Source organism: Falco peregrinus, chromosome 4, assembly GCF_023634155.1.
Source record: "Falco peregrinus isolate bFalPer1 chromosome 4, bFalPer1.pri, whole genome shotgun sequence".
Lineage (NCBI taxonomy): Eukaryota > Metazoa > Chordata > Aves > Falconiformes > Falconidae > Falco > Falco peregrinus.
The window spans coordinates 36644288-36659128 of NC_073724.1; the positions used below are offsets into that span (position 1 = coordinate 36644288).

At 35.6% G+C, this 14841-nt stretch overlaps 1 protein-coding gene across 11 annotated transcripts in view; it reads right to left on the minus strand.

The window, feature by feature from the left end:
- Positions 1–14841, minus strand: part of DMD (dystrophin) — a 1160159-nt gene that overhangs the window by 584319 nt on the left and 560999 nt on the right. The gene's annotated exons all lie outside the window — the stretch shown is intronic.

The window sequence follows — 14841 nt, forward strand, 5'->3', positions numbered from 1 at the left end:
ACTTCCCAACCTTAGTCCCATGATCCTATTATAATTAAAGGATTTTTATTTTTTTTTTAGAAAAAATGAATTGTAATATTATATGTAATACATATGCAATAGACTATTATTTTTAATGGAAATGGCTTTGGTGAGAGACTACCCCAAAGGATCCCAGGCATGTACTACAATTCTGCTCCAATTTTACTGAGAGAAACTACTTTTGTCTGTCTCTCTAATGGATGCAAATTTCCATTTATTATAATTGCAAAGAAAATACAACTTTTTTCAAAGGAAAGTCTATTTGTATTTCCTTTATTAATCCTTTTTTTCTATATTGTTTCACTTCAATTATTTGATATATATGCAAAAATAAAAATGGCTGAAATACAAGAATGATTGAAACAAAATATTAAAAAATCTGGGTTTGCACAATAAGGCAAAATGAAAAATGTTACTACCATGTCTGCAAGTCTACAGTTCACTGCATTATAGACCATGTAAGTACTTCTGGTACTTTGGGAAGATCTAATCTGTTTTTGTCCAGAGTGACTGATCTTCTGGTTCAAGATCTGTTTGCCTTAGCCGCTGTCAAGCACTAAAGAAATGATATGAACACATATAATTTTTTATTATTATTTATTTCCCCCACGCCCTCAGGTGGTCTGTGTCTTAAGAATTCAGTTATCCTGTGTTTTGAATTGGTGTCAAAATGTGATCACTAATCAGAGATTAGCTAGAATGTTTTGTTAGCAGATCATCATTAAACATGCTACTTTTGTTTAGTTTAATAATCCTCCTTTATGGTATTATAATAGCTTTTAGGGTGTACTTAAAGGATTAAATCAAAGATGCTCAATTATTATTCTAGGAAGTAATATGGCTCTGTATGGACAAACTATATGTTTATTTGAATGTTAAATAGTATAATTCACTAAATAAAATCACATTATTATCAGGAAATACAGACCATTTCTTCCATTGTACTGATGATTTTTTATTTTTAGAAGAAAATAAAGTTTTTTCTTCTCTTCTATTGTTTATATCATCCCACCTTCATTTTCAGACTGTAAAATCTCTTATTACCATACAGTATGAATAGTACTACATCCATTCATAACCATCTACAGGATATATATTTTTCCGTAGACCTCCTTTTCTGGTAGACAAAGAAGATTTATTTTGCTGAACATTCCCACACAAAGATACAGTTATCTTACTTCTAACAGACTGAATACAGTAATCACCTTTGACAAATAATATGCAAAATAGTGTTGGACCAGCAAGCAGTGTATCAGAGACTTTCTACTTCACTGTTATATTAACTACAATATAGGGAAAATATAAGGCATCAAAAACCTCTACAATTAGTAATCTATAAAAAAGGTATTTCTTTTTTAAAAGAAGCATTTGATCACAAAATGTAGTTGAGATAAAAATATTCCCTGTATGGTTCTCCTAGTTTGGTCATAAAGTGCTGAAGGAAAAGAAAAAAAATAATTACAAATTTAAAAAACATTTTAAAAGTACTGAAAAGACTCTTCAGAGTCTAAATTCTACATAGAAGAGTTGTCTTCTGTCTGTAAATCAACGCCTTTTGTTTGTCAAGGAGAACTTGATTCATGAGCCCTGAGGTTAAGAGCTGCCAAACACAAGAACCATTATTTCATTTTGAAGACAATAGTTACTTCTTAGTCCTACACAGTCCAAACATGCATTCCAACCACTCTAATAAATGATGTGTTCAATAAATTTCGTTGAAAATGGACACAGACAAACTATCCAAATAGACAGAATCTTTATTCTATTGATTTTAATATGACTGCATATCTGATAAAGCCACAGCAAAGAAGGTGTCAGAGCTCAGGACTGATTGACCAAATGATCAGTCATGCTATTAATACTGATGACAGGTAAAGACAGAGAAAGATGCAGCCTGGGACAGAACAATACGTCATAATATTCAGAATACAGAATCTTACTAGTTAAACCTAAAAAACGTTAAAGAAAAAATAAAGAACTAAAGATCAAAACTTGTTGCATGGATGGACTCCTCTAAGCCTGTATGGGCTGACAGCTTCCAACAGAAGCTGACATAGTCTCTGCTGCCTATAAATTCAAGCTCTAGTAAGTTTTTAGTATACTGTGAAGCTGTTATTTAAATAGCATTCTCACACATTTTATTTTGAAACCCAGTATCAACCATCTAAGAAATTGTTAGAAAAGATCAAATACAAAAAAATCACTGCACAAAACCTGTGTCTATTTAAGAATGAAAAATGGATATGGAGATTCATAGTAATTTCTACACAGTAGCAGTTGGTAGAATATTGCTGTTGAGGCACCAAAATGAGTACTACAAAACATCTTTCAAGAATAAGCACAGCTGACACACTCAAAATATTTTTGTTGACTACATTAAGGAGAAGTATCATTGAAAACACATTTTACAAAAAACGTGCTATGGTAATCAAACATCTACACTGCTATAACATCTTATGACACTATAACTTTTTTCTATGTTCTCTTCTTCCCTTCGTATCGTATAACTCTCTTGAGATGGCTAGCTATTTGTTTCGACTTCTGCCCTATCCACTGTGTCCTTTGCATTTTTCTCTCTTTATCAAGCAATGCCAGCTGGAGACACCACAGTTTTCAAATCACTGGCTTGAATGTGGTCTACTTTTCATTGCTGACCACATTTCAAACCTGACGACAATCACAGTAAAAATCTTATATAAATTTAAATTAGGTTCAAAGAAATACATTTAGATTCCTAGTTAATATTTATGACTGCTCTGCTTAGCTACAGACGAATGCAGTTGTTCAAGATCTGCCACGTGTGTTGCATTTCTTAATCATATTTTAAGTAAACAAACTATTGATCCAGTTAAAATCTGTAGTCAGTCACCTAACTTATTTATTAAAATGACTGTGATCATTTATCACACTTATCATACTTAATTTTTCAAAATGAGTCAAATCATAACTGAAAGGCATGTTATACTATTTTTGAACTGTCTTACTCTGAATTACAAGGGAAAATCTTATTTTATGTTTTAAAAAATCACCTACAAAATAAAAGTTAAAATCAATTTATTTTGGTCCAGTATGGTTTTTCAGTTTGGACACTATTAAAACAGCTTTCCTCCTGTTCCTCACAAAATGAAATTACTCTTCACAGTATGAGGAAGTTTATCATCAGCTTAAATGCAAAAATTCAGTAGGGGTTGATATTAGTATCACTGAATTTACATTCCAGCACTTGCAAATTGAATTTCCCATCACTCTCCATTCTTCCTTCCTTTGCTTTGGCTAATAAGAGTTGCAAGGAGAAGAAAAGAGAAATGTTGCAGTGAGAAGATATGTATATTTAAAACTTAAAAGTGTAAATACTAGTGCTTATTGCTTATGTCTTAAAAAAACCTTGTTACACTCAGTGTAGTAAGTATAAACCAATATTAAGCATCAGTAAAAACCAGGAAAGTTATGGACAGGCAAAATCACTAAAATCCAATGCTCTTTCAGTGATTAACTGTAATTAAATACTTTTACAATGTTAAAAGAAAATGCAGTTGTTGCTGCAGTGGCAGGTGCAGGTTGATTCGAAATGCGGATTGAAAGGGGACATAACCGCACAGCTTCCTGCTCACACTGTGTGTAATGGGACATCCCACCTAGGTCTTCCCCTGCTAAATCTGTGTATTACATCTTACACACAGTATTAGTTCAATTAGCTTTGCAAAATATAAAAACAAAAAGGCTTTAGTTTGTTTGTTTGTTTTACTATTTGCAATCCTGTTACCAGGTGGCAAGTTCAAACCCCACAAATGGAGAAGGCTAATTAACTACAAACACTGAGCAGCTAAGTTGCTGAAGTCTTGGCACAGCAGAATGCAGATGGTAAAATTCATAAGTGAATTCATAAAAGAGCAGTGCTCTGAGGACTATGAAAACTCAGAAACACTATGGCTGCCTCAGGAATCCCCAAGCACACGATTTAGAGGTTAGGAAAGTCTCACTACAGGCCATGCTATTCGCATACCCTTATGTAGGGATCCACCCTTGTTTGCTGTTGGAGACAAGTCATTGAGCTAAAAAACCCCAGTGTATCCATTCATCTGTATCTTCATCTTCTTAATGCCTTTCCCTTTGATGTATGTAAGTAAAAATGGTGTGGATAGGTGACTGTCTGGTATTTGGGCAGTATTTTCTGTTTGACATCCTCCTCTCCTGTTTTTCTTAGCATATGCTCAAAAAGAAGATACAAGCAGGCACCCTGGAGCCAAGCATTCAGACTCCAGACTAGAACATATGACTTACATACATTGCCAGTGGTGTAAGCATTGTACATGAGCTCTGACACTTAGTAAGGCAGCCCTATTCCTCTAACTTGAGTATGTTAGAGTTGACAAATGAAAAATAACTGATACACCAACCTATTTTTTTTTCTATATGCACTGACACTCCAGCAGGGAATGTGTTAAGAAATGGCTTGGAGTATTTCCTTTTTTCTCATTAACACATAATAGATTTATATTTTGTCTGGAAAGCAAGAAAGCAAAAACACAAATGAAGACAACTGCTGAGGTAACATGCAGCACAATTTACATTAAGCCATAAAAATACTGTTACTTTCCTTCCTTCAAAGATTATCACTCTAAACCTTTGGACTTGACTTGTTACTAGCAAAATATAATATTCCCTGTATTGTATATGACATTGCACAAAGATTTGCAGATGCCAATTTAGATATGCTGTCAGCGGAACTCCATACAATGGGATTGAACTTGATGTTCCATTTCCCAAGACTGCCATTTATAAAAACCCATGCAAAGGTAGAAGGAAAGACCTTTGAGTACAGGAAAGTCACAAACATGAGACAGAGTCCAAAAGGTTATTGATTTGCTGTTGTAAACTAAATCTTAATTTTTCATCTGTGTTTCAATTAATTCCTTGATATTTTGATAACATTCCTTCATAAACTGTGAAAGCTACTTTATGATACATTCCGCTTTAGCAAAACCTCACAGCCAGTTGACCCACATGAAAAAGAGCACTAATAGTTATAAACTTTCCTGAAAGTCATGATTTATGCCATGGAAATTATTATTGCTAGAGACATACACTCTTATTCATCATATTGGAAAAACATTCAGTAAACTTGATTTCTATACTGTTGCTAAACAATGTACTGTAGGATTATGCTAATATTAACCTACAAATTATGCAATTTTGTCAACTTGATTCAGCACAATTAGCACCTTGTAAAAATACACAAAACATCAAAGTAGTATAAATAATTATGTGTTAGTATGTGAGAGTATTAAGTTTAATACTTAAGGCCATTCTTACAGATAATAAAACAAGAAAACTTGTTTTTGTCAAGCAACTTCTACAATTAAATTGCTTAAAGAAACAGCTAACCCATTTTCAGAGGTTTTGATGTTTTCATTTTGTTTCACAGAATTCATAACTTCTGAATGCTTAATTTATATTTAATTTACATATCCTTTCAGCATTTGGACTAAAAGTGATGATTGCAGTTTAGACACTGCTACATCTAGATCTTGCTCCCAGGTTTTGCTGTAGGCCCATTTTGTGACAAGACTCAGCTGTACATATTCTATTCACACCCCTGCACCCTGTCTTTCACCCACAAAATAGCACATGATCACAAAAAAAATAAACAAAGTGGAAGCAAAATAACTGTAACAATGACATCATCATTAAAAAATGTCATTTCCTTCCTCTTCCCAAAAAGTAGGTTGTGCAGCATTACATACAAATTAAAAATATTACAAATTAGAATTAAATGATAAACATTTTTATATCTTGAATTGTATTGATTACATTAATGTTCTTGGTCCAGTAGTCTGCAACTCAGTTTCCCATCATTTAGTTACTGATGTCATATCATTGTCAATCACTATACCAAAGACAATGACAATTAAAATGGCTATGAAAAAACAAGATCATATTAGTCATTGCTGGGTTTTAGATGTAAAAATTCACTTTTATGAAGCATGAGAGACCAATAAACTTAATAACCATTTACAATTAATAATTACACAGAAACTCTTTGGGGTTCTAATGAATGCCATATGTCAATAATGTAAAAATAAACACTCCATATAATTTATAAAACATACATTCTTCTGCCACACTAAGTAAGATTATTTACTATGCATATGAACTTGAACGTCAAAAATTGATTATTTTTTTTTTTTTACGTAAAAAGAGAACTTTGCCCAGACACCTGGGTTAAAATCAGATAACAGCTTTTCCCTAGATCAAATAAAGAAATACTTAATTAATTTTTGAATAGGTGAAAGGGTAGCATACTGCAACTCCCATACAGAAAATAATTTATTAACACAATTGGTAAAAACCCTACAGATTTCATAGCTTTTCAAAGTGAAACTATCAAAAATTTCCATGATAAGAAATCCCCAGATCAAACTTTTTGCATTAGAAGAACAGTGGCCCAGTTTTACAGAAATCCAAACTGGTATTTCTGCTTGCACATAAAGGGTATGCACGATTTAATCCTCAAGATGGGTGACAGCATACACTGCACTTCTAGTCGGGATGCTCCAGCGCATTTTTATTACCCACCCTATGGTTGCATTTTTCTGATAAAATGAAATATGTGTGAAAATCGCATTAGTTTCTGCCTAACTGTGAGGGTGCTGTGGACCCCTGCCCCAGGCTCTCCAGTCTCTTTCCTCCAAGCCAGGGGCTCTGGTCTGCTTAAGACTAGCTCTGACAAGACACAGCAGCGTGATCAGGCTTTGGTGAGTCCAGCTACATGCTGAGAAAGGACTCGGAAACCCCATCTGGGGTTTCTGTCCAGGGCTTCAGAGCCAGATTTAAGCTCAGGCCCTGACCTGGACTCCCTGCTCAGTGCACCCATCCCAGCTCTGCTCCTCTGCTCCCCACGTCCAGGCACAGTGGCACCACTAGGAGAGGTCCCTGTCTGCAGGTCACTACCCCAGCCATGCTGTGCACCTACACTCTCAACATCCCTTCTGTGCAGGTCCAGTACCCTCTTCTACCACCAGAGCCTGAAGCTTCAAAGGGCCTGTGTGCTGCTGTTTAAACAACACGCTGAGCAAATATTTCCAGTGTCCTTCAAAATCCCAGTACTTGTGACTACAGAACAGCAGCTGGAAGGTGAAGTAGCCAGCACAGAGGGGACAGCCATGTTCTGGCAAGGGGTGTTAGTCCACCTGGCCTGCCCAGCTGCAGCTGTGTCCAACTGACTGTGCTGGAGTGCATTAGACTGGCTCCCGGAGAGTTGGTTTCATCTGAACTGAATATAGTTCACTTTTTGGCGTGAGACAAAGCACAGCAAGCAGGTGATCCCAACCCAAACTAAAATACTCGTGGACATATTCTAAAGTCAACACCAGTGAAACTCTGCTGCACGTTCTAGCTCCCAGGTTCTGCTGCAATTCAGATCCATTCTGGAACAAGACCCAAGAATAGTTTATTCAGCCTGGACATAGAAACAGGTGCAAGACCTAGAATTATAGAGAACTGACAAGTGATATCCAGCTGGGGGAAACCAGTTCTCACAAATTCCTCAACTTACCTTCATAATTCATAAATAAAAAATTCATTTCAGTGAAATCATGACCCAGAGCATAAGTATGTGTAATGCAACATTTAGAGGTATATATCACAGGATGTCCCCTCAGTATTCCCCTGCAATTAATACAAAACACTTAAATCCTATGACTTGTAAAACACATGTTTTATCCTCCAAAATTGTCCTGTTCAGATCTCTATTTCCACTGCCTATCTCAAAATCTCCCTAAAATGGTGGCTTTAGAGCAGAAGGGATATCAGGAAACTGGTGATACCAGCTAACGTCGGCTGTTGACTTCCTGAGCCTGAAAGATGTTATTTATCCTGCCTAAGGTGTGACAGGTATGTGCAGAAATATATATGTGTTGGCATAAGAAAATTAGGCTTCCTCATTTCACTGAAAATCATAGTAATAACAGACTACTTAGTATTTATAATAATACTATTAAAATACGGATGCCTATATTTCACATAGGTAGGTTTTTTTACCTTTTAGGGTTTTTTTCAGTCAGTTAAAAACCTTTTTAATAAGTGGTTGGGTTTTTTTAAAGGTTTACAATAAAATTTCTTTTAAAACACCTTTTCCCTTTCATTTGGAAAATCGATCTGCGATAAGAAAGTTAGGTCCAAGTAACAGTTAACAGGTCTTATTGTAAGAGTAGCATATAGTGAACAGCTCTATTCTTCTGAAACTATAATGTTGATGAATCTTACAGAAATTATAGGAACGAGAAAAGCAGATAAAATTGTAGTAATAGAGGACAGCATGCATCGTACTGTTAACCAGAAGAAAATATCTCTGATTGTGAAGAGACTGTTCAGATAAAATACTTTACGGTATCTTTTCCATGTTTAACAAAAGTATCTTAAATAATTCTGATACTAGTTAGTATAACAGAAAAACAAACAACAACCTCTGCTATACACAAAAAGTATATTTTTCAGTACCGTTAAACCTTGATAAGTATTTAGAGTGGTGTCATATGAAATCTTGTTTTTTACTTTTGACTACTGTGAATGATAATCTAATGTAGTTAGATAAGGTAATTGCAATATTCAGGATAAACAGGAAAAAATACAGTGCATTTGGGGGGAAAATAGCTGAATGGTAAAAGTTACCATAACTGGCAATTACTACCATCTAAAATCTTATAAAATTAAATGGGGTGGTTATGAGGGATTATATATATATATAAAATGCATCAATATACATGTTAATTATGTGTTTTAATTTACAAAAATAAATGTTCATGGTATTATTTATATTAGTCTTGTGAACAGCGAAAGACCTTAAATACTGTCAATTATAACTTACCAAGCCTGAAGTTCTTATTTAATGAGTAAATAGCAAAAGCCATTTTGGCTAAGACATGTGATTGTGCTACTGGTAATAGGGAGAATTTAAACAATATGCAGCTGCCTAAATGGGTCAGTATCAGGAAATTATTATCTATATTCTAAATAACATGAAGTAGAGAACAGGCGGCTCAGCAACTTGGTAGCTTAGAGAAGAACAGAAGAATAATTGTTTTCACTCTCCCTGTAAAATTATGACATTAGAGACTGAAGAACTGAGCAAAGTGGCTACATGTTGTTACAAGTCTAGTGATCATTTGCCTTGTCATTTATTTTCAAGTTAATGTAATATAGTCCTAGAAAAATAAGACATTCTAATTGCAAAACCTTTTGTGACCTGGAAATACATTTGCTCATAAACTCATTTCCTCTTATCTGGAGAATATTGACACTGATGCATCTTCTGGATTACATAATTGTGCAACTCAAATTAAGAAAGCAGTAAAAGATTTTAATTTCTATACTCCAGGAGTGCTTTAAAAGCAACCCCCCTGCCCTGCAGTTTTTCCAGTATTGACTATATGCATCTGTTTGGAAAGTGGAGTCTTAGTGTGTGTGGTATTTGCAGCGCAGCGAAGAATCTCAAATGTAGTTTCAGAGCAGCCTGCCAGCCCTATCAATTCTGGCAGCAGACTACTGCTTTTAGGCTTAATTACTGTTGTATTCTTTTGAGTGGTGATTTACCAGATTTTCAGTCTGGCAGCCGGGGCAGCCTAGATGTCCAGGAATCCCTGATGAATGGCTACAGTGTCTACATGGGCCAAATTTACTGCATATGGACAGCATACACTGCAGTGGCACCCTGACCCTAGGTTTCAGATCTTCTAATTGAAAAACAGGCATGTAGACACACAGGGTAAAATTGAGAGGTGAGAAATACTTACCCTTATTAGCTCAGCCAACCTGACTATATGATTTGTAAGTTATAATCTGTCAGTGTATAAATTATTAACTTTGTTAAATTATGATCTGGGAAATAGAGTAATTCAAGCTTAGATCCACCCCAACCCTTTCCATTTCACTTGTCTGGTACAAAAACCAGTAGAACTGTCAAGACTGTTTAAAGGTGGAACATGCAGCAGGGCTATATGGACAGAGGTACAAGCAGCATTTTTTTCCCTGTAAACCTATACCATTAAGAGTTTATGGTATCTGTTATCAGGAAAGAGTACTTAAAAAAGAGGCACAACATGCCATTTGACATTAACGTCTCCAGAAATAGGACTTATGTTATCCAGCATTACATACATATACACATTATATTTATTTGTTTATGTATACTATCACTATCATCTATAAATACATATATGAATTCATACACACACATGTATGTACTATACTGTGTATACTATATTTCTAACATCCATTCACCAGATTAGAAAGCTTTGCAGCATGAAGGGATAAGTTACAAATAGCCTCGATGAGGAAAAAAAAATTACTGAGACTTTTTCAGGTCACTGAGACTTTTCCAGATCACAAATTTGCAAAACATTTTAACTCAGAGACTCCATAAAAAAGATTACTTCTATAGCAACTGCTACTGAGATCTATCTGATCAAATGTACCTCCATGTATCTCAGAAAGCTATCTGGTCATTTTAATCTTCCTTTACAGTCAATGGAGAGAATAGATAATACAAATATCTAAATTCAGATACAGACAGTATAGATATAGTGCTAGGTGCAGGTATACAGACACTGCAGGGGCATGCATATTCACTGACTCCCTTGATACTGAAAACATTTTAAATCTTAGCAATATCCAAAGCAAACATTCACATTTCTTTCTGTTCTCTGAATGAGGTATAGAAAGGACAATGTGAATTCTGTACATCCAGTATTTTGTCCAGCCCAACAGTCTTTTGGTCAAGCAGAGTCCAAAGCCATATGAAAGCAGGAAGTTGTGGATTTTAACATGTTCAGCAGATACAACGGAATTTGATAAATATTCATAAGTAACTTGTTTCTCCTTCAAATGCTTGCCCATGTGTGTACAGTCACCTCATGCACATGACCTAAAGTAAGGTCATTTCTATATGTCTCAAAACTGATGACTCCAGAGTACTTTGGGGCATATAGTTTTCAGCCTCCCACTTAGGACAATATCATTCAGATCCTCTAGCATCCTAACAACTCTTGATTAATAGACTCCTAAAAAGTGACTCCAACACTGAATGTACAAATTTAAAAAATCAACTGTCTTTCAGTGCTGATGAAGAGACTCCAGTCACCATACTTGCTTGTACTGCACAGTTTAGGAGTACTGTAACTTGCTGTCATTGGAAGTTAGAAAGGAATGCGTGGCATGATCTCAATATCCAGTATGCTGCTGCAAAATCTGGAGACCAAAGACCATTTGCTCACAGACTAGCTGAGAACATTATCAGGCAAGGAAAGAGGTGTCTAGGTCTGGTAGGTTGCTGAAGACAAATGGGGCAGCCAGAAGGCTCAGCTTGTTACCACTGAATAGAAATAATGATGGATACTGGAACTGGTGTTTATACAACTTAGACCATATTTGGGCTGTCTGAAGCCATGCTAGGGTGCAAATAAGGGCAGAATGAGCAATGCCAGTATGTGCTAAGACTTGATCCAACTCTGTGAGGAAGTTTATAATGACCAGATGACATAGCTTCCAGGAAACCACTATCAGTTCTAGAGGTAGCTCTCAGAAGCATAAAGCGTGGCTGTCCAATACAGGTCTAGTAAAGAATTCCATTCACAGCATCCTTCTGTTCTTCACTGATCTCAAGGAATAAAATAGGTGTGAAGCTAGCTCAAATTATGTAAGCAAGTTATTAATTAAAAAAAAAATTGTTTCTGACGTGATGCTAGAGGCCAGCTTTATACAATGTAAGATGGTCAGCTACTACTGCAAATGCCTTCAAAAAACTTTCTGGGCAGCGGAGAGTCCACATTGCACATCCTATTCTTCAGTTACCAGGGGAAAAAAAAACAGTGTATCATTGAAACAGACTTTAAGGTTATGCAGATCAAGACTGTAACAGGTAAGTTTAATGCAGTTCATGTCTTTAGTTATCTCCTACCTGAAACCACCTTTTATTTTGTTGGGGGTTTTTTGTACATAGAAGTGAAATGGAAATCTTGTCTTTTGGTAACACAGCAAGAATCAATAGAAGCTGAACAGACATAGCAGGTTTATTAGAGAAAAAAAGCTCACTTTATGAGGCTCTGATCTTTCATAGAGTCCATATGTCAGTCCCACTGGACAGTGAGAATTAGTCACAAAATAAAAGTTCTGAAATGGAACTTAGAAATAAGCTTAATTTAAAACTCATTGGTTCAGTTTAACACTATTTGTTCACTCACAGTAAAGAAAGTAAGTAGTAGAATATATATGTATTTAGATTAGCAGTGTTTAAATTAGTCATAAAAACATTATAAGTTTGTTTACTGGTTCATTTAATATTTGCATTGAGTTATTAGAGCTCTATTTAATAATATAATGAATATGCTCCATTTTCCTCTGATTTGAATACAATAACTTTTACATTCTTTTACAACATGCAATTATGATCCCAAAGAACTACAGCAAGATTCCAGGCATAGGGAATTTTGAAGGAGAAGGAAAGAAGAGATTTCCAAGCAGTTAAAATAAATTGCTAGTTATTAAGTGTCCCAGCCAGAGATATTTTTAGTGAATACTTGTTAATTGAACTGTCAGGTATATTAAAACAGACTTGAAAAAAATGTACATACTTTGCCACTGCTACTGTGACCTAACTATTTAACAAAGCTTATTTTACTTCTTTGTAGATAGGCTAACCAAAGAAAAGTAGTGCATGAAGCTATACAGAATATTTGTATTGTGAATATTGTGAATGAAATGTGTATTTCACTAAGCGAAATTTCTGTAACTTGTATTTTGATGTTTTAGAGAGACCCACTTTGGTATGAAAATTCCCAACTATAAATCTCTTCAGTATTATATCATCGCAGAAAGCTTTGGATGTTTTATTAGCATAAAGAGTTGGGCAGCATGATGGCGCAGCCCACCTTTTAAATGTGCACACATGGTCATGTTGGTTGGCACATACTGAGTTTGGAGGTATGTCTACAGCAATAAGAGTATTAGGGACTTTATCACTCCTCTGTGGCATACAAAACCATTAATCAGGCACTATAAGAGATTAAGCCCATGAACACTTTTGCAGTGATGTAAATTTGGCCTATTTCTCTCTGCAGCTGCAGGTCCTGGGGGCTATAGCTTTTTTTGTGTCATAAAAAGCCCTAAGAACTCTTTCTAGGAAAATTGTCCAGGATCCACAAACACAGGCTTATGTTGAATTTAATGCATATCTTTTATTTTGCCCATAAAATCAAGGAGTTTGGAATTTGGAAAAAAAATATTCCAAGAAAGCCTGCACTTTTCCTCAAAACACAATAATTAAATAGCTTGGAGTGTGGCGATCTCCACCGTTTCATTAAATTCACAGAAAAGAAAATCTAAGCAGGAAGAAATACTGAGGAAGGCTGTGAGCAACACATAGGGGAAGAAGTGGTAATGTTTCTGCTGGAATAATACAAATTTCTCTATTTCAACACAAAACATAGAAGTATGTCTTCTATGATTATTAATATTTAGCACAATGAACAACTCAGCTTCCACAGGAAAAAAGTGAGATGTTCTTAAGAGCAATGAGGTACAACTAAAAATGTGGATTTACAACAGGGACTAAAGGAGCTTTAATGCCCCTGCCCTTATTAATCATATTTCCCAGTTTACCTTGTGGCTGGCATCTCAGGGATTTCCAGCCTAGCAACACAGTTTTTCTCCAGCTCTTCAGATCCACTTGCCAAATACAAGTTAGAGAGTAATGGTAATCTAGGCAGCAGCCAGAAAGAAATGTCAGTATCTCCCTGAAAGACAATGTGGCATCCCAATCCCATTGATGGCACATGACCTACCAGTGGCTGCAAGTGAATCGTTACTGTTTCTAACACTGCCTGGATAAATAACCAGTCATTTCAAAATATCATTACTTTTTGCTTAGAGTTTGCAGATCTTCAGTTCTATAGTACAAATTTACTTACCAGTAGGAAAAAAACCTGAAATAGTTTTCCACAAAAAAATCTTGAGATTACCCTTGCTTTTTTTGCAGCCCTAAAAGTCCTGAAGATCCCTTCTTCCCTGCCACAGTAACAAGTGAACTGCAGTAGAAGCTTCTGCAATTGGTTCTCCAGAGATATTTTATTCCTCTTACTTCTGTAACTAGGAAACACAAAGCTATAGTCCCCCAAGGATAAAGTAGTGGCAGCAAAACAGCTCTTTAAACTACAGCAACTTCCCAGGTTGGGGAGGGGTGAGGGCAATACAGATCCATTTACAAGATGACAGTCAGCTTGATTTTCCCAAAAAGAAAGCCCTTAAAGTAGTTTAAAAAAGGCTCCCAGTCTCCTGCCAATTCTTTGGGATCAATACTGCATTCTCCCATTCAAATAATCTCTCCCAAATTGCTATGGGAAAAGACATACTAAGTTGTTTAACTAGGGAAGAACAGTTCTTTTTGATCAAGCTGTGGTAAGCTATATTTTTAGCTTTCTGGACCCTGATTATTTCTTGTTCAGCCCCAGGTAATTCTAGTGATTGTCAGAGGCACATTCCAGCATCAATGAAGAACAATACTGATCCTAATAGGGCTTCTGAGTAAAGCATCTGTACAGAATGGACTGAAATTATTATGAAAGTGGTGCATAACGGCAGAAGAAAGGAATAGCTAACTACACACATCATGCTATGTAAACACAGATAAAAATACTGCAGTCACCCCAAGATCTGCCTTATATTTCTTAGAGAAATCTTGCTTTCATTGTTCTTTTAACAATAGAAGGTCAAGTAAGTAGATTGAGATTTTAAGAAAATGTGGTTTAAAATTCAAAAGTTATGGCTATA